The following is a 19325-nucleotide window of genomic DNA, read 5'->3' on the forward strand; positions in this document are numbered from 1 at the left end:
GCGCGAGTCCATAACGTCTGATAAAAGAGCGAGGCTCGCGGACTTTTCGATTGTTTATTCGTCGGGTTTCCTTCCACCGTCCTGAGTTCGGTGCCGTACCGTGAGGTGCGATTCTCGTCGCCGAGCCGGCTGAGGGGCCGGGTCTGACGGGTGCGGGGGATGTGCCCTGTGTGCCAGTCAGAAGGAGGAGGAGGAGGGAAGGAGGTGTGCGTGTGTGTGACACAGAGAGAGAGCGAGAATGAGAGAGAGCGAGCGAGCGCGGGAGAGAGAGTGAGAGTGAGAGAGAGACGCCGCCGCACACTGGCAAAGGGATCCTTAGCTGAACCGCGTACACCAGCCGGGTCTTTTACGCAAACAAGAAGGGAATAAGAGAGCTACAACGACATGAATGACTGAACGAATGAATGAATGAATGAATGGACTGGCGAGCGAATAAATGAATGAGGCTGCGTCGCGGCGTGAACTGGAATACGGACCTCATGCGACAGAGCCGCGATCCAGAAAGGCTCCCTGTGGATTTTTAATAAACCCAGAAGAGAAGAGAAGGCAACGAGGTAAGTCTGAATTGGGAATAGTGGCGAAGCACCACCGTGGCGAGTCGTGATACAAAACCGACCGAGAGAGAAGGATGACAGCTGACCGAGACGGTGTTACAGAACCGGGCCGGGCTAGAGCGAGGGACTCCGGCTGGGTGTAGTGACACAGGACCGTTTGCTACGGGGAGAGTGTGAAGACTAGTGGACGCGGTGCAATGCGATAAAAGAAATCAGAAGAGGTGGCTTGGGGAAAATGAAACGTCCGTTTGTCACGATAAAATAACCGCTTGGAAAACAAGCGAGGCGAGGAGAGAAGACCGAGGTGCTGTTGTGCTACAGAATCTGTGCGGCTGTAGGCTACAGTGAGTATTCGGTGGTCGTGTTTCAAAATACACCACCCCACCAGAGAAAGAGACGAACTGGGGAGCTGTCAGGGTAGCATACAAGAGAAACTGTCAGGATACCGACACAGGCTCCGAGAGAGGGGGAAGGGACGAGCGGCGACTGTCAACACAGATCGACAGCCCCGGCACACGGAGGGGACTGTCAGGATGGATCAGTAGCTTTAAAAAGTGCGGCTCGGAGATGAAGCGCTTGTCTTGTCACTGTGGGGGCTGTTCCTCGGAGCTCTCTGGAAAAATGCTTTTTTTTTCCTGACTTTGCCTCTCTCCAGTGTCCAGTGATCTGCTCTGATCGAGACTCCGATCCTACAAGGCCTGGTGTGCAGGAGACTGACTGTGTGTGTGAAATGTACGAATGTGTGAGGTAGGTGTGTGTGCAAATGGCCAATGTGAGTAGAGTTGTCTCGATTAGCTGCGTGCGGTACATGTGCTTGTGCGTGTGTGTGTGTGTGCATTGGGGTCCAACCCAGACATTTGAAGGCAGGCTACAAGATGGGTAAAGCGAAGTTGTTCCCGTGCCAACACCGTATTTTTTAGGATGTATACGAGATCTTTTATTTTTCTCAAGATGAGTCGGTGAGAGCTTTCGCAGATTTCGTGACACTTGAGGGAATATGTGTTTGTCGTACATGGGAAAAATTGTGTTCCCAGCACTTGCGGTCGCCTGGCATCCAGACCAGGGCTCACCGCGACCTTGTGGATTCAGAAAAAAAGCTTGGATCGGTGTTTACTTTGCCTAAGCTGGACAAGCGATCTTTCCAGAGCCGTAATGATATATTATTGCTACTGGAACTGGAGGACGGGTGAAATGTTTAAACTCTAGTTAAAGAATAGAATTGCTCAGATACTGAGACATACATTAAGACTTACTGTACGTTTGTCTTCCAGCTTGTATCCAGTGTTGAGGGACTTATATTTGAGCGTACGCGTGCGGCTCGCAGTTGGCATTCGTTTGTATTATCAAGAATACACAGCAAGAATGGACACTGTCACGTCAACTCTGCTGAAGTGAAATGAACTCCCGAGAACTTCCCTCACTCCATACAATAACACAATCCAAGTGGCAATGGCAATTTGACAGCAGTGTGCGTGCGTGGAGTGGTTTGGAGACGCTCGGTGCAGAATTGCAGTGTTGGCGGACTGCATGCAGAGCCATAGCGGATTCCTTATCAGAGCTCATCGGGTATCTGGAAACGACGAGCGGTTGCCTGCATTTACATGTAAACGTTACACGGGCACTCCACTAGTAGCAAAGGTGATTTGTTACTTTGTGGACTGGAATGGAGAATTGAATTCCCACGGCTCTAGACTATCAAGAAGCTGACGGCGGCGTTTTTGAAGTGTTCAGGGGTCACGGTGGGTTATCTGATAGTCGTCTCCACGGCCCCGTTTGCGGAGTTGTCGGTCCGGAAGATATCGTTCAAATTCAGACCAGGGGTTTTCAGCGCTCCTTTTATCGTGAGACTGAACTTTATTACAAAAAAAAAAAAATCTGTGGCTGTTCTCACTTTAGCGCAGAATGCGAGAGGAGCGCTGTGTTTGTGGCGCCGAGTTAAGGGCACACGGGAGACGAAGGTGCGGGGTCGGGAGCTTCCTCTCGACGACTTTGAACGTGATGAATTGCGAGTTGGCTCGGAGATAATTTAACTTTTGTTCGCGTTGCTTGGCAGGACGAGCTGTGCAATGTGAGATGTTCATCTGCTGGTGACACAGAAATAGCAGATGCATCCACAAATCTTCCGTTTGCCCGCATTGAACCACTGGGCACTAAGTCTACTGTCTGTCATGAGCTCTATAGATAATAAATGCTGTTTTAAGTAGAAAATTGCCTGGCATTTGCATTAAAACAACTTCCATCTGCCGTGCAAAAGGACTGCATATTAAGCATCCGTTTTTTTGTAATTAACTCCTATGTGATGGGCGTCCCTTTTTTCCTTCATTTTCAAGAGCCATTTATGTCACTTCATTGTCTCGTTTTGCATTCGCAATAATTAGTGATCCGGGCGGGACTGACACACGGGACCACATTTTATTTTATTACCCTCACACCCACACACACACGCGTCTACAGCATTACAATAGATAAAGCGATACAAATGTGTCCGTTTCTTTTTGTCTGGTGGATTGTCTGGGGCTGTCAGGCACAAAGGCAACTTACCTTAAAGTTCCATTCATTCATTCAGTATCTATCTATCTATCTATCTATCTATCTATCTATCTATCTATCTATCTATCTATCTATCTATCTATCTATTGTTTAGTGCCTGTCTATCTGACTTGTCTGCCTCCCTATTCTCAGAAAGCACATTCTTCTAGAACTCAGTAGTGATGCATAGAGGTTTGGGGTTAGGGAGGGAGGCATTTAGAAGCCCCCTGTGTTTTCCTTTATCCAGACAGCTGCTGTTTTTTTTATAGCACATTAAGGTCAGTTTGTTCCTTTAAAGCTCCCCAGGGTTCAGCACAACTCACCCCCGTCCTGTCGCTGTGTGCTCCGTGTGGCCAAGTGCACCTGTCAAGTTAGCTGTGCTGCCTTTGTGCTCTGAAATCCTGAAGTTAACTGATGACAATCAGTTGATTACCACATTTTGTTGTGTTGTGAATGACCTTCTCAAGAGCTTGTACTTCTCAGCCAGGAAATTAAACTTTCTGGTTTCCTGAATCTTTGAGTACCTTAGAGTGGAATATGTAATTGGGGTCAAAGTATCAGGAAAACTGATAATGACCGATTAACAGTCCTCCTAAAAGCACTAAATGGAACTCCTCACCTATTGTTAACAAAAGTTTCTCTTCTGCTGTAAAGGACTGCATGCAGTCCTTTAGCTGAACTAGAAGATTTCTCTCCCAGCTGTCTATAGAAGTGCCACTGGACTCAGTGATTCAGTGCTTGCATGTGATTCACTTTAGATGGCCGATGCCTGCTGGCACACTATACTTGCAGAGGACTGGTGACATACTGCCTTGCAACATAGCTGGTTTGGAGTGAGCTGGCGTTTAGCGTGACCAAGAATTGACATTTACTAAATATGCGCCCAGTGAGTGAAATGCAGAGTCTGTCTCGACTGTCCTGCTGCCCTGTGTTATAGTCGAACATACTGGGATTTTACACCACCTGGATTTGAGTTAGCTTGTATTGTTTTCACAGGGGGCAGCATTGTGTCCTTAAATTTGGGGCAAAGAATCTATCTATCTATCTATCTATCTATCTATCTATCTATCTATCTAACCAACCCAGAAAACTGGGTTGAGGTCCTAGTGACAACATTAACCTACAAAGTTGCACCTGCCAGTCAGTCTGCATGCCATGGTACAGGTATCTGGGGTATTGATTTTGGAAAAAAAAAAAGAAAAACTTCTGAACCTCATGTATGCCTTTTGGTCTCTGACTGGCTCTAGCCCATGATGTCCACCTTTACTCCCTAATGACAGAGCAGAGGCATGTGGCTAATGGCCTTTCTTCACAGCAGTTTGTCATGTAAAGGTGCAGCTGGGCATCAAACCCCCTAAATAATGAAGCCATAATGTGGCTGCTTAGTTTCAACAGAGTACACTACCCTTGCTGCCCATATTTCTGCCAGGTACTGCCCTGTGTAGCTGCAGTATTCTATCTATCTATCTATCTATCTATCTATCTATCTATCTATCTATCTATCTATCTATCTATCTATCTATCTATCTATCTATCTATCTATCTGGCTGGCGACTGAGAGAAACAGGTCATGCTGCAGGGGTCGTACCTCTGGAATGGTCTGGCAGAGTTAGGGAAGTCCCCTGAAGGAAGTGCAAGAAGTTGTTAGGAACAGGGTGACCTGGTCTGTCCAGTTTGGCAGGTTGCCACGGCAACTCTCACCAGGAAAACTAGCACGATGATGAATCTGAAAATAGAGCTTGGGCCTTCAGATCCAACACTTGTATCTTCAGGGAAGGAGGAGTGTCAGACAAGAGAGCAGTGGACCAAACGCAGTGAAATCCTACACCAAGTGCCTGCATGGCCAAGTTTGTGATGCCATTCTTTACTTGCTGTGTCACTCTTTAGCATGGCATTGCATCCTACAAAGAGCACAAGCACATTGAATGCAATGTACCAGGAGGGGCATGCTGGATGAGTGGCCTAACCTGTGCATGTCTGAAATGCTGGGGATAACCCAGCTGGACATGAGAACAGTGGTGGTTTGTAATACAGGGGGCTGGGGCACTGCCACCCTCCAAATATTATAAAAACTGTACCTAAATTAATTAGGAAATGCGAAATAATCATGAAATAAATTTATTTGCACAACGTACCTGGGGTCAGTGCATGCCAGCATCCATTAAAAATGGCTTCTGACTTGTATTTGTTTAATTTCTGTGTGAATACCTACTGTATATTTCTGGAGTGAAGGGTGTCAGCCAAGCCCTTGAGCTTTTGGCAAGCAGGTGACCTGAGGCTGCCCTTTGATTGGTTGCTTTCTGATTTTTTTCCGGGGGGTGCAGCTCTCTGTGCCCAGGACACGCCCACCTTTATTTGCAGTGAATTAGAATTGTTTTAGGATTTTTTAGTTTAATATGATTGGACAATCACTGACATGTTGTTTCAAGTTCACATCAATAGTTCACGCCATTAACATAACTACAGAAGAGCGAGCGCGACTTTAGGGAGATGGCAACTTCTAGTGGAACTTCAGAAATCAAAGACAATTCCGTTATTTGTTTAATGAAACACTCCTTCACAAATCGTTTACTTGAAGAAAAAAAAAGGGAGAGAAAGGAGCTTGGACTGGGCTGACCTGACCTCAGAATTCAGACGGAGTCTGAGCTTACACGCTGACTTTTTCCCGCTCTTGTTATGACATACAGAGTTGTCTGACTGGGTGAGGTGGAAGTGATGTCTTTTTTCTTTTTGGTTTCCCTATTTGCTATTTCAGAGGTACAAGACCTGAAACGTGTTTTAAAAAAACGCAAGTGGCACGAAGGTGGCCAGTCATTTAGACAATAACGTGTCCAGCTCGGTGAAATGATTCGATTTAATCCTCAAAGTAATTGAGATGTTTTCAGGCCTGAAGGAAAGGGGGGCGACATTTATGTTCAAGGAAATGAAGGAATCCTGAAAGTAAAGGCTGAATAAGATTTAGGTTGGACTTGTCCTATGGGTTTAGTACAAGATAGATTTGGGCGAGCAAGTTATATTTTAAGGTGTGGTGGTCTACGGACCTTACAATGTGAATTTGTGCTCAGGTGGGGTAAACCTGCCAAATTGTAGAGGACTGGGCAGACTGGCAGCAAGTGCAGAATAAAATTAGGTGTGGTACATGATAAACTGGGATACCAGACTTGAGAAAAATCTGAGGACTAGAGATTGTATGTGGATTTATGGAATACTGTGGAAATGGCTGTGGACTGGGCACTGTTAGCAGATAGATTGAACTTGTGCTGTGGAAGTGCACATTACCGATGCGGGGGTACTGACATTGTGGTGTGGGCTTTGGCAGAATGGGGAACTGGGCAAGTTGGCAGAGGACTGGGCAATTTACAGACACGCGTAGTATACAGTTTGGGTAGCGGGTGCACCTGTTTCTTTTTACATCTATAGGGCCAGTTATGGGAGGAATAAGGGGACTGGTGATGACATGGACTGAAGTTTTGGAGTACAGATAACACGGGGAAGCTGGCATCAGATTGGGCAGCATGGTGGAAAGGGCTTGTCCTTTTGGTCTGATGCTGGACATGCCAAGATGTGCACTTGCACTATGATGAGGACCACAAGAGCATGTGGAATGACCAGATTGATGTGAAAGGCACTATATAAGAAATAGATGTGAAAGGCACTATATAATAGATAAGTGTTGCTCCAGCTTGCGCCCCCACAAAAAAACTACACCCCAGCTCAGATTCTTTTCCTTCAGCTACCATTACATGTACACACCACCCAGACACGGACTCAGGTTGAAGTTGGACCCAGTATAACTGTGGCACCATGCCACCACATTCACATTGCTTGGCCACCGCCCTTTCAGATGGCAAGGCAGGTCTTCAAACTTAGCCTGCTCATCCCGAGCCCATGAGGCTGGTAGTTTCTTGTTGTGCCCACCGTCGTGGCACTTATGTCATAAGTGACTACATTAGATGCCACTCCTGTGAGCTGAATGCATTAATTTCCCCCTTACTTAATGGTGGCCCTTGGTACTTGTAGTGTGGTTCTAGCATGGCACCTGTGCTTTAGTGCTTGTCTGACTCTCTCACATATGTGTTCACACTGCACAGCGTCTGCCAAAGGCATAAATGTAATCCTATCTCTGTAGCAAAAAAGTCAAAATATGGGTTTTTAAAAAGCCACAAAGGTCACTTGGAGTGCAAAAGTACATCAAGGTGAGGTGGGGATGGAAGCTGATAGGCGGGTGTGGGTGGAGACGCTATTGTGTGAGCGCGAGGAGGTGCAGCAGAGAGTCCCAGGGGGTGTATGTGTGCATTCTGCATGTTCTCCTCATTTCAGAGGTTTCCAGATTTCCAGCCACTTTCCAAGGATGTGTCCTTTAGGTTAATTGGAAGATATCGTTGAGTTTGGCTGCGAGCATGGGTGCACCGACTTCCTGCCCAGGGTCAGTTCCTGCATTGCTGTCACATTACAGCTTTATTGTTGTCATTGTGTTACATAATCAGTTCCAGTGGTTAAGAGTGCAGGAGTGAATCCCTTCAAAGCGGTGCTCCACCCAAAATGGGATTGTTTTAATATGTTACTTACCCAGTGCAGTATGTAGTGATGGCAGAGAAAATTTGAATCTCTTGTTTTCAAGGAGAACAGAGTTTCTGATGGAATAGGCATCAGTGGTGACCAACACTGGACACAACAAATGTCCATGAAAAAAAATCTCCCATTAGTCATATGTCATATAATTCGTATGTCAAGTCGTCCATGCACTGTGTTTTTACTAAACTGTTAAATAAACCAGACTTGGACAAATACTCCGATGAATAGAATACTTATGGCACACGCTCAAACATGAACAAGCCTTTGAATTGAAGACCCACCTCCTGTTGTTACGTTTATAGTTCTGTCTGCAGCTGGAGTACCATGGGCTTCTTTAGCAGGTGTCTGTGGAACTGCACTGGTGAAGTGGCCTTCAGCTTGTTCAAGCATCTCAGATATCCATCAGCCCGTTCCATTGCTTTGGGTGGAGCTTATAGCTCCTGCTGTGGGTGGGTGGGGCTTATAGGTATCAAATTGAAGGGCATTTTGTTTTTATTAAACTGGGGGTGGAGCTTATTTGAATCAAATGGGAGGTGATTTTTTATTAAACTGGGAGTGGAGCTTACAGGTTTTACTGTGGGTGGGGTTTATTGGTGTCAAACATTATAGTAGGTTTTTTCATTAAATTGGTGAATGGAGCTTATTGGTTTGGTATCAAACTGAAGGTAATTTTTTTATAAAACTGGGGGTGGAGCTTATAGCTTTAAATGTGGGTGGGGTTTATTGATATCAAACTGAAGGTACATTTTTATTAAAGTGGGGGTGGAGCTTATAACCTCTTCTATGGGAGGGATTTATTGCTATCAAACTGAAGGTAGATATTTTTCATTAAATTGGGCAGTTATTGCCTGTTCTGTGGGTGGAGCTTGTTGATATCAAACTGATGGATTTTTTTTTTATTAAACTGGGGGTGGAGCTTATTGCTTCTACTCTGGGTGGGGCTTATTGGCATCAAACTGAAGGGGAATTTCCTTTTTTTGAGGTGTGGAGCTCAGTTCTCTTCACATTATGAAAGTATTTGTTATGAATTCTTTTTCTTTTTTTTTTGTTACGTCTTCATGGATATTTTGTTCGTTTACTGGGTTTTCAAGTACAAGGAATTCAACTATGAGATGAGTTTTGAAATCTGGCAAATCTCAGTTTTGTTTGGTATAAGACAAGGACATTTTGGTGTACTCGCCAGTTTCTTAGAGGTGACGGTGTGTCTGATGTCATTTCCGTGATGAGTTAATAGGCCGCCTGTGATGACAGTTTGCAGATATCACAACCTTCCTGCTAACAGACTCCTTATTAAAAGTCTTTTTCTCGGTTACTCTGAATACTGTGATTCCCACTTCACACTATGGCTCAGATTAAAGTAGTATTGATTTCTTTTACGCTTTTGGGCCTCGCTTTGTTGTGATGCTTCTTCTTCCTGCTCTGCTCCTTCTTAAATTCTCATTCTTTAGCACAACACTCCTTACCAGATGACAGAATGGTTGCAGTTGTAGTTGATCAAAGTGGGACTGAAGTTTAGTTTTGCCCACGTTGTGGGAGTCTTTGAGTTTTCATCTTTAGCTCTGCATGTTTGCACTGTTGGTTTCACGTGAAGCTCAATGGTAGCCAATGAGTGAGCTGCTGCCGGCTGAACTCCTGACCAGTGACAGAGGTTAGGCTGGCAGGTCTGCCTTTCAAAAGCTCGTTCACCTCTAAACGCATTCCCCTTTTTTCGTTCAGAAGCGCATTTTCCAGAAGTGGTTTATTAAACATTATATCATCGTCTATGGGACGTGTGACCAGATGATGTCACATGTCACAAGACGAGACTCTTTCAGTTGCTTTATGATGCTGTTTGCTGTTGTTCAATGCTGGTCACCGTAGACTTTAGTTTTATCGGAAGCTTTGTTATCTTTCATCATGATGGCATAAGATTCAAAGTTTTTCTCTCAGCCATCACTACAAACTTCACAGGATAAGAAATATAAAAAAAAAGATCATTTTTCAGTGGAGTGTTCCTTGAAGTGGGATGCTATGAGGCGGTAGAACTAACCACCACACCGCCCTACCAGGCTGATTGTCAGAACAGTAATAATTTACTCTTTCTTTAATACAGTCGGATATGTTTATGAGTTTTGCCTTTGCTTTATTTGTTTAAGTCGCTGCTAAGCTCGACTCTGTGGCCTCGCTCATAACATGCTTTTTCTATACCAGCTATGGCTGATCTCGGCAGGGGTGCAAAGAATATGTAACGTTATTACAATTATCAGCAGACCGGAATATTGACTTGTTTTTTTGAGGCTTTAGACTTTGAAAAGTAGGGGGGCAAAAAAAAAGGCTCCGTCAGTTAGTCAGCGCCAGATCTAATAGGAATCGACCGTGGCTCTGTGGGTGGGCTTGTGTCTTTCAGCTGCCTATTTCATAAAATCATACCTCCGAAACAAAGACACCAAGAAGGACAACATATTGAGCTCACCGTGTGGAGGGACTTGTGCCCACCGCAATGGTAAAGATAGCAGGAGAGGGGCGACGAGTGGCAGAAGCTGGAGTTGGGGTCTTGGCCTGGCAGTCCCCTTGAAATCTTGAGGAGCCACAGTGTCCCCTCTTCTGCGTCACACAAGCATGGCATTTTGAACTCTTTGAGGGTTTCACGCTTGCTTGGTTCTGCAGGTTTTCTAAATGACTGTTTATTAATCTAACGGTGCCCGTCCGCTCTGCCTTTGCGCTCATCTTGAGTTTTATGTTGCTCAAGGGAGTCTGCTCATGTAGAGCTGCAGTACCTGCTTGAAGTCAGACCTCCAGTGCCACTCTAGGGCTACCTTTTTATTTGACTCAGGTCGATGCTCATTCGTCCATCCATTTTTGAACCCACTTAGTCCACGAGGATGTGTCGATGCTGCTCTCATACTGCAGTTTAATCAAACTACGACCCCAAAGCAGTCTGGATAAGACAAAGGGCTCTGTGGCAAAAAATAATTAACCTGTCTCTATCAAATTGTGGGTGGGGCTTATTGTGTGTCAAAATGTGGGTGGAACTTGTGTGTGTCAAAATATGGGCGGAGTGTATTGCTTATCCAATAGTAGTACAGCTTCTGGTCTCTTAAACTGGGTGTGGGGCATATTGTCAATCAAAATGTGGGTGTGGCTTTTGTATGTACTGTGGGTGGGGCTTAATGTCATCAAACCAGAGGTGATTTTTTTGCTACACTGTAGTTGCAGCTTACTGCTTAAACTGTAGGTAGAGCTTATTGATATCAAAATGGAGGAGGATTTCTTTATTAAACTAGGTTGGAGCCTATTGCTTTTACACTAGGTGGGGCTTATTGGTACCAACTTTGAGGTGGATTTCATTCATTAAACTGGAGGGTGGAGCTTCTTGATTATACTGTGGGTGGAGCTTATTGGAATCCCACTAGAGATGGATTTTTTTTTTCTACTGTGGGTGGACCTTATTGGTATCAAACTGGAAGTAATTTTTTTTATTAAACTGGGGTGGAGCTTATTGCTTTTATTGTGGATGGGCTTATTGGTATCATACCGAAGGTGGATTTTTTGAATACATTTGGGGGTGGAGCTTATAACCTTTACTGTGAGTGGAGCCTATTTGTATTGAAGTAGTGGTGGACTTTTTAATTAAAAGGTTATTGCTCATATTTTGGGTGAAGCTTATTGTTATCAAAGTGGAGGTGGACTTTTTTATTAAACTGGGGTTGAAGTTTATTTGCTCATAATTTGGGTGGAGTTTATTGTGGATTTTTTTTTTTTGTTACAATGGGTGTGGAGCTCAATTCTTTTCATTGGGCTCCATATCATGATAGTATTTGTTATTAATTCTTTGTAAGTTTTATTTCTTATGTGTTCATGGATATTGTGTTCTTATACTGGGTTTTCAAGTACAAGGAATTCAAATAAGACCTCAGTTCTGAAATCTAAATCTCAATTTTGTTTGGTGTAAGACGAGGATGTTTTATAAGTTCTGCTGTTAAGGTATCCTTGCCAGATTCTCAGAGGTGACGGTGTGTCTGATGTCCTATACATGATGGGTTAAAAGGTCACCTGGGATGACAGTCCTTATGTCAGCTTGCAGATATCACAACCTTTTTAGTAACAGAATTCTTCTTAAAAGTCTTTTTCTTGGTTACTCTGAGTACTCGGATTCCCACTTCACACTTTGGCTTAGATTAAAGTAGTATTGAGTCTTTCTTTGTTGTAGTGTCTCTTCTTCTGGTGCTTATTCCTCCTCAGTGTTCTTATAACTTGGTTTAGACAGGGCTGCATTGCAGTCTGGTAAATCAGAAAGGGGTGGGGCTTATTCCTTTCTTGTCTTCTCTCCACTCCAATGAGCTGCTGATAAAGCTGCCCGGTTTATCCACTGGAGGCGCTGCTTATTCTTTGTCATGCTGTGTACAGCGAGTTCCTTGTCAATGTTCTATTAATAACCGCAGCACTGTAGTGTTTATCACAGAGAGGGCGGGGCTTATTCAGCAGCACTCTTTGAGGCGGGGCTTGTTCCTCTTGACTACATTACTGACCTGGGGAGATGAGGCCACACAGTTGCAGTGCTCAATACCCTTGCAGTGGAGGTTATTCACCATCACTGTATTATGGTGCTTATTGTTCCTTAATGCAGTAGTAACTTGATGGGGTGAAGCTGCCTCACAGTAAAGTAACTCAGAAAGGTGTGATGCTGATTCCTCGTTACTCTGTAAGATGGAGCTTATTCCTTCTGCTTAATCCAATGAACTGCTGAGACATGGCTGCACAGTTCATCTTCTTATTCTTTGTCACACTGTATAGTCGGCTTCCTACCACTGTCACTACTAATTAATCAAAGAGCTGCAGTGTTAATCACAGAGAGGGAGGAGCTTATTCAGCTGCACCCTTGGGGGCGAGACTTGTTCCTCTTGACTACATTACTGACCTGGTGAGACAAGGCCACACAGTTATATTGTTCATCCACTAGGGGTGCTGTTTACTCCTTGTCACACCTTATCCTCATCAATGTTCTTATTGCCACAAAGCTGTAGTGTTGATCACTGAGAGGGAGGAGCTTATTCACCTGCATCATTGGGGGCAGGACTTGTTCCTCTTGAATACATTAGTGACCTGGTGAGACAAGCCCGCACAGTTATATTTCCAGTCACAATTGCAGTGGAAGTTATTCATCATCACTGTATTATGGTGCTTATTGCTTCTTAATGTACTAATAAGGAGGTGGGATTGGGGTTGAGCTTATTCCTTATATCTTTGTAGGGTGGCACTTATTGGTTATTTCCACTCCAATGAACTCCTGAGAAAGTCTGCACAGTTCATCCATTGGGGGTGCTACTTATTCTTTATCCCCTTCCTCATTAATCTTCTAATATCTACAGAGCTGTAGATGTTAATCACAGAGAGGGAGGAGCTTATTCAGCAGACTCTTTGGGGCGGAGCTTGTTACTCTTGAATACATTACTGACCTGGCGAGGCAAGGTCACACAGTTCATATAGGGGGTTGTTGCTTACTCTTCATCACACCTCATCCTCATCAATATTCTTATTACCACAGAGCTGTTGTTTTAATCACAGAGGAGGAGGAGCTTATTCAGCAGTGTCTTTTGGGGAGGAGCTTGTTCCTCTTGAACGCATTAGTGGCCTGGCGAGACAAGGTCGTATGGTTCATCCATGGGGGGTGCTGTTTACTCTTCATCACACCTCATCCTCATCAATGTTCTAATTGCCACAGAGCTGATGTGTTAATTATAGAAAGGGAGGAGCTTAATCAGCAGACTCTTTGGGGCGGAGTTTGTTCCTCTTGAATACTTTATTGGCTTGACGAGACAAGGCTGTCTAGTTCATCCATGGGGGATGTTGCTTACTCTTCGTCACACCTCATCCTCATCAATATTCTTATTACCACAGAGCTGTTGTTTTAATCACAGAGGGGGAGGAGCTTATTCAGCAGTGTCCTTTGGGGCGGAGCTTATTCCTCTTGAACACACTAGTGGCCTGGTGAGACAAAGTCGCACGGTTGTGACACTGGGCTGAAGCTTGCGTCTTCTCAGTGTCTCGGCGTGGCATGTCTTCTGCTGTGGACGCGGTGTCACACGGTGAGTTTTCCTCAAAAGCCTTGAGTTCGTAATTCCGATGCCTTCCTGCAGCCCTGATGTCTGACTTGCTCACAGTAAATGTTAAATGTGTTGCCCTGGAGGCTCAGTGTCAGGAGCCGAGCAGCAGGATTTTTTTTTTTCCTTTCATCTGCCGGCTATGCCACTCAACGTTGACTCGTCAGATTTCACCTGAGGGGCTGAAGGATGAAGTCTGAGTGAAGAACGTGGCATTTGGTTTTTTGTCCTCCGGTCAGCTCATTCTTCTTGCGAAATGTCTTTTGAATTTCAAGCCTGGGTGCCTCATGTAACTCATGGCTGACACTATCTTTTCATTGCCGTGGCTGGGCCGTCCATCTCGTACAAGTCGACATCCTTGGGCTGCAGATCTCCAGATCTGCTGCAGGACGTTTTGATTAACTTGCTGCGGCGCTTCTGGAGTGGAGAATGCTGATCAGAGAAGCAGATAAGGGCTTCACTGGAGTGGAATGAGTCAGGAGCCCAAATGTCTGTCATCGTGGGCTAGGATTTCAGTGGGAAAGCAATGGGGGAGCTCGCAGAACGCTGAGAAGAAGGAGGCACAGGCGGTGAGGGCTGCCGGTTCAATTTCTGATCCAAAAGCAAAGTCACTTACGAGCATCGGGAGATTAAAAGTAAAGAAAATGAATAAAAATAATTGTAATGGTATTCTGTCTTGTGACGTCAGCTTAGACAGAGGTGTGAAAAAGTAAGTGCACCCCATGAAAATTGTTCACTTTATCAACTTATTTGAAGAGGCCAACACTAGATCTTGTTATGAGGGGCGGCCGGGACCCCCTCTGTCTGCAAGGACAGGGAGAGATGGCACATGCAGGGCATTGTCTCTCCCTGGAAATGCCTGCAGGGCATCATGGGACTGTTAGGTTCCATGGGTGCCGTCAGGGAGGGTCTGGAGAGCCCTACTATTTTGCTGTCGGACCTCCAGCATTAAAGGAGCCCGGAAGCCAGAGTCAGGAGGAAGGGGAGAAAGCTTGCTGGAGGAAGAGGAGGAGGAGGAGGAGTGGAGGTGGAAAGAGACGAAGAGAGAGAAAGAAGAAAATTGTGATTATACGAGGTACGTTTAAAATGTTTCCACCCTTTTTTTTTATATTAACTCTATTTATTATGAATTTCAAAAACAAGTCCCGTCACTTTTCTGCATAGTCACCTTCCTTTGCGATGCAAATTTTCCCAGCGTCGTACCAACTTTTTAATGCCATCAGGAAAAAATTCTTCTGTTTTCACGAATCAGTTCCAGGGTTTTTTCTTCATTTCCAGTGGTCGTGGCTGTAGCTGGACGCCCGAAGCGCTCTGCGTCCGGCCATTTTTGAACATTTCAATCCACTCATCGACAACTCTATGGGAGAGAACTTTATCCCCACACTGAGCACACGTGCAGAGATGAATTGGTGCTCCTGGTACACCTTCTGCCCACAAAAACCGCTGTTCCTCTTTGGGGCAATTTAGACTTTTGCAGCCATCTTCACCACAGGGTGACAAGTCTTAGAACATCTCCACCGCCATCTAGGAGGGTCTTCTCCTGCAATGCTGTCTTTGGTTTGCAGCAGACAAGTCCATAGCTACTCTGATTCATCGGGCCTGAGCTCATTGATCCAGGGGGCCTCATGTATAAATGGTGTCTATGCACAGAAATGTTACGTACGAATGTTTCCACGCTCAAATCGCGATATATGAAACCTAAACTTGACGTAAAGCCACGCACATTTCCACAGTACCTGATACCCTGGTGTACGCAAGTTCTCCGCTCGGTTTTACAGACTGGAGGCACCCAGCGACAAAGCAGTGCTACTGTTCCAGTGTGGTTTCACTTTCTTTTTTAGATCCACATCCCTGAAGCGGCTTTATAAATACACTGAAATTAACCGCATATTGTTTATTTGTTTAATGCATCTGATTGTAATTAACCTGTAATAATATAATGGTCCATTGAATGTTCAAACTATTCTAAATACTATAGCTGCTTTAGCGTTGTTACTCTCACTGCACCACTCAGAGTATTTATATCACTGTATCCGAGTGTGAATCACAGCTCTACAGCAGCTGATCGGAAAGAGAATTACCGGTATACAGCATCAAGCACACGCTGCCTCGGCCATGCTGTCTATTGAACTGCTCTCCTGTACAAACATCGCGGTTCAGAAACAGTTTCATCCCAAGAACTATAAATGCACTCAATCAATTGCTTGTAGAACTGTGTGTACTTTATAAGTACAATCACCTCACTGTAAACTTGCACTACAGTTATAATATCGCACAACCTGAGCTACTTTATAAAGCGCGTATTTACATATGATGACGATATCATTTTTAAGATGAAAAGCAGCAAAATAAACTTCATTTAAATAATCTATATTGTTAATAAATAAACATGTGAGGACACGGTGCCACATCGCTAGTGAGCCGCTGGCGCTCCATTCACAGATTGTTCCTGCCTCGCGCTGTTTCCTTGCTGGGCTGGTGCGACACTGGAAGGATAGAAGGATAAAATAATTAAACATGTACTATGAAGATTTTGATGTTCTTAATGGCTTAATGTCTATTGCAGAGCTGATTGTGTGGCGATTGGGTATTTGGAGAAAGAAAAGTAAGGACAGGAATTGGAGGTTAGTACGTTTGAAAGAGATAGTACTGCTACAATAAAGTATTTCATCAAAGGTCACGCATGGTGCAGCAGCATCCTGTGTGAGACATGAACAATCACTGCGCCGCTGTGTTCCCATGTTTAATAACGTGCTTTGAGTCCTATCATTATGAAAATGATATCACGTATACATCTCAGTATTTTAAATATTCAGAGAGCTGTAATGTCACAAATGTAATGGATTCTGTGTCGGAGAAAGAGAAAGAATAGAAGCACGTAGTGATTCACGTGCTACTTTAGTTACAATGGGATTTGAGAAAACAGTAAACGATTTTAAGATGAAGTTTATGAAGTTCTACTTTAATGACAAAATAAACTACGTGATTAAAGTGGAAATGTTGAGATTAAAGTTGACATTTCGTGCTTTTTTCCCACTGAGTCCCTATTTTTTTTTTCTCTGTACCCTAATAAGCTTTCATACAACACTCAGACGGTGGGCTACAACTCGCCTTTTCACTGCAACTTTAATATCTTTTTTTATTTCCCGCACTGGGCGACTTTGTGAACTTGAGCTTTCGAGTTTCTCCGACACGCTATGTCACTCGATCAACTTCCTTTTCTTGTTTATTCCACTGTTTAAACCAACAAATAGTACGTTTTTCTTTGCCTCCACTTGGTATTCGCTAAAATTCTTCTATTTCCCCCGTGCTTTTCCCATTGTCTTTTCACAGAACGTTGAGCTTAAGGACTATTTATATTGATTTGCATATTCAAAGCGGCGTAATTCTGTGTAGAGTTGGGGTGGAGCAGCAGGCGCGTGCACGTGAGTTACTTTTCACGCTGACCGGGATTTATGTAGCAGAAGAACGTGGAAGTTGACGAATGCACAGATTTATGCATCTGGATTTTTTTGTACATACAAACATTTCTGCTTTAGCCCTTACGCCATGTTATAGTGCAAATTCTATGCCCGGCGTTATGCATGAGGCCCCAGGTCCTGGCCAAGAGTAGTGGTCTCCAACTCCAGTCCTTGAGGGCCTCGGTGGCTGCAGGTTTTCATTCTAACCCTTTTCTTAATTAGTTCCCTGTTTTTGCTGCTGATTAACTTCTTTTGAATTCATTTTAATTGACTTGTGTTTTAAGATTTGTTCCCCTGAATTGCTTCATTTCTTTCTTTAAACAGAATTGAAATGTGAAGTGAATGAGCCAACAGAAGACCACCTAAGTCAGGGCCTCAAACTCACACCAGTTGCTCCATTAGGCGTTGATCCTTGTCGTTAATGAAACCCGTTCTTTAATTCCGTGGCTTATTGCTGCTCTCATTGTGCCATAGCAGACATTTCTGAAATTACTGATTTTTTCTTATTCTTTGATTTTCTGTAAAAATGTTTTGTAGAACTGAGCAGATCAGCATTGCTGAGACCTTCACCTTTCTTTATTTTCAGATATTTTATGATGGTCACCAGTTGTTTTGGCTCATTTTGTATCTCATTATTGTAGGCTAATTAAGAAAAACAGAAACACTTCAGGGGTCTGAGTCTTCAAAATTAATTCAAAAGAAGTGACTGATTAAGGAAAGGGTTAGACTGAAAACCTGCAGCCACTGCGGCCCTTCAGGGCTGGAGTTGGAGACCCCTGACCTAGAAGCTCAATGGTGAACTGTAGTCTTGCTCTCTTTGGACAGCAAAGGCTTTATCACTGGTCATATTTGTGTGACCTCCTATTGTCGACGTGGACACTTTGACATCCGCCGCTCCGAGAGTCACCTGCAGATCCGGCGATGACATGTTGGGGTTCCTGGAGACGTCTTTTAGTATCAAACAGTCAGCTCTGGGGATGAAAATGCTGGGCTGGCCAGTTCTGGACAAATTAACAGTCATTTGAAGTCCATGCCACTTCACTGGTCTACAAAAAAAATATTTTTTGTTTGCTATTGGGAACTTCCGAGCATCTCCTTATGAAGTTTTTTACACTGATTTCATATGTGAAATCAGAATTAAGCTAGCACGTCAGGTTAGGAATATCAATATATCAAGACGATGTCTGGAGTTTGAACTCTGTCCCACCAAACTTGTTTTGATATGTTTATTCTGAAAACAAACCAGAAGATGATACCAGAGACACTTTAAAACAAATTTATGTCAATTTACCTCAATTCAAAAGTGAGGTTCCCGTGCTCAAAATTGTCTGAGGCAGTTGCTTTTGTGCTTGTACTGCACATCCGTCTCTCTTTGCATCATCATCATCATCATCATATCCTATCACGCTACTGCCGTAAGAGCAGCGTCATTAGCATCCTTAAGATCTTCATTGGTACATGTAGGGCCTTGGGAACATTCATGGAGAATGTGCTCCATTGTTTGGGTGGGCTCACCATAGGGACATTCAGCGCTTGTTGTGAGGCCCTAACCCTAACCCTAACCCTAAATAGGTTGTCGCTTGTTTTGCCCACCTTTGACCCAGCTCGGTTACGCATGACCCAGTCTTTCCTAGAGAGGGATGTTCCATTGGGTAGATGAGGTGTAGGAAGAGCTTCATTGGGAGGGCTACAGTCAGTCTCTCGCCACCTCTCAAGCCTATGTTTTGTGAATTGCTTTGGATTAAGGGGCTCCACTGTGGCGAAACTCCTGGTGATGGTGAAGTGGGTGTCTGGAGTCCATCAGTTGCTTGAACCTTTCTACTCTTGAACTGGGGAGGTGCGATCCCGGCCAGCCTGTATAAAGCGGGAAGTGTGCTGGTGATGATTTGGCATGCACTATTTAGCTCAGGGTCAGCCTTGTTGGCATGGGTTGACGTAGCCCACACTGGTGCACAATACTCTGCTCTGGAATAACAGAGTGCCATGGCCGTTGATCGCATGAACCAACAGTGAGTCTCCCATCATGCTCAGAGTGAATTTTCCCCAATATCAGTTTTCCATCAACCTTTATATCTTGATGAAATCCTTCCCTATACTCATCGATGACATCGCCCAGATCGAGATCG

At 44.3% G+C, this 19325-nt stretch overlaps 1 protein-coding gene across 4 annotated transcripts in view; it reads left to right on the forward strand.

Annotated features, from left to right (window-relative positions):
* The first annotated feature begins 246 nt into the window (after positions 1-246).
* plxna2 (plexin A2) overlaps positions 247-19325 on the forward strand; it is a 333056-nt gene continuing 313977 nt past the window's right edge. For all 4 annotated transcript variants that reach the window (XM_039749202.1, XM_039749204.1, XM_039749205.1 and 1 more), the window contains exon 1: positions 247-554. The gene's annotated coding sequence lies outside the window, so the exon portion shown is untranslated. The remainder of the gene's footprint in view (positions 555-19325) is intronic.

This window comes from Polypterus senegalus, chromosome 3 (genome assembly GCF_016835505.1).
Source record: "Polypterus senegalus isolate Bchr_013 chromosome 3, ASM1683550v1, whole genome shotgun sequence".
In the NCBI taxonomy this organism is placed as follows: Eukaryota; Metazoa; Chordata; class Cladistia; order Polypteriformes; family Polypteridae; genus Polypterus; species Polypterus senegalus.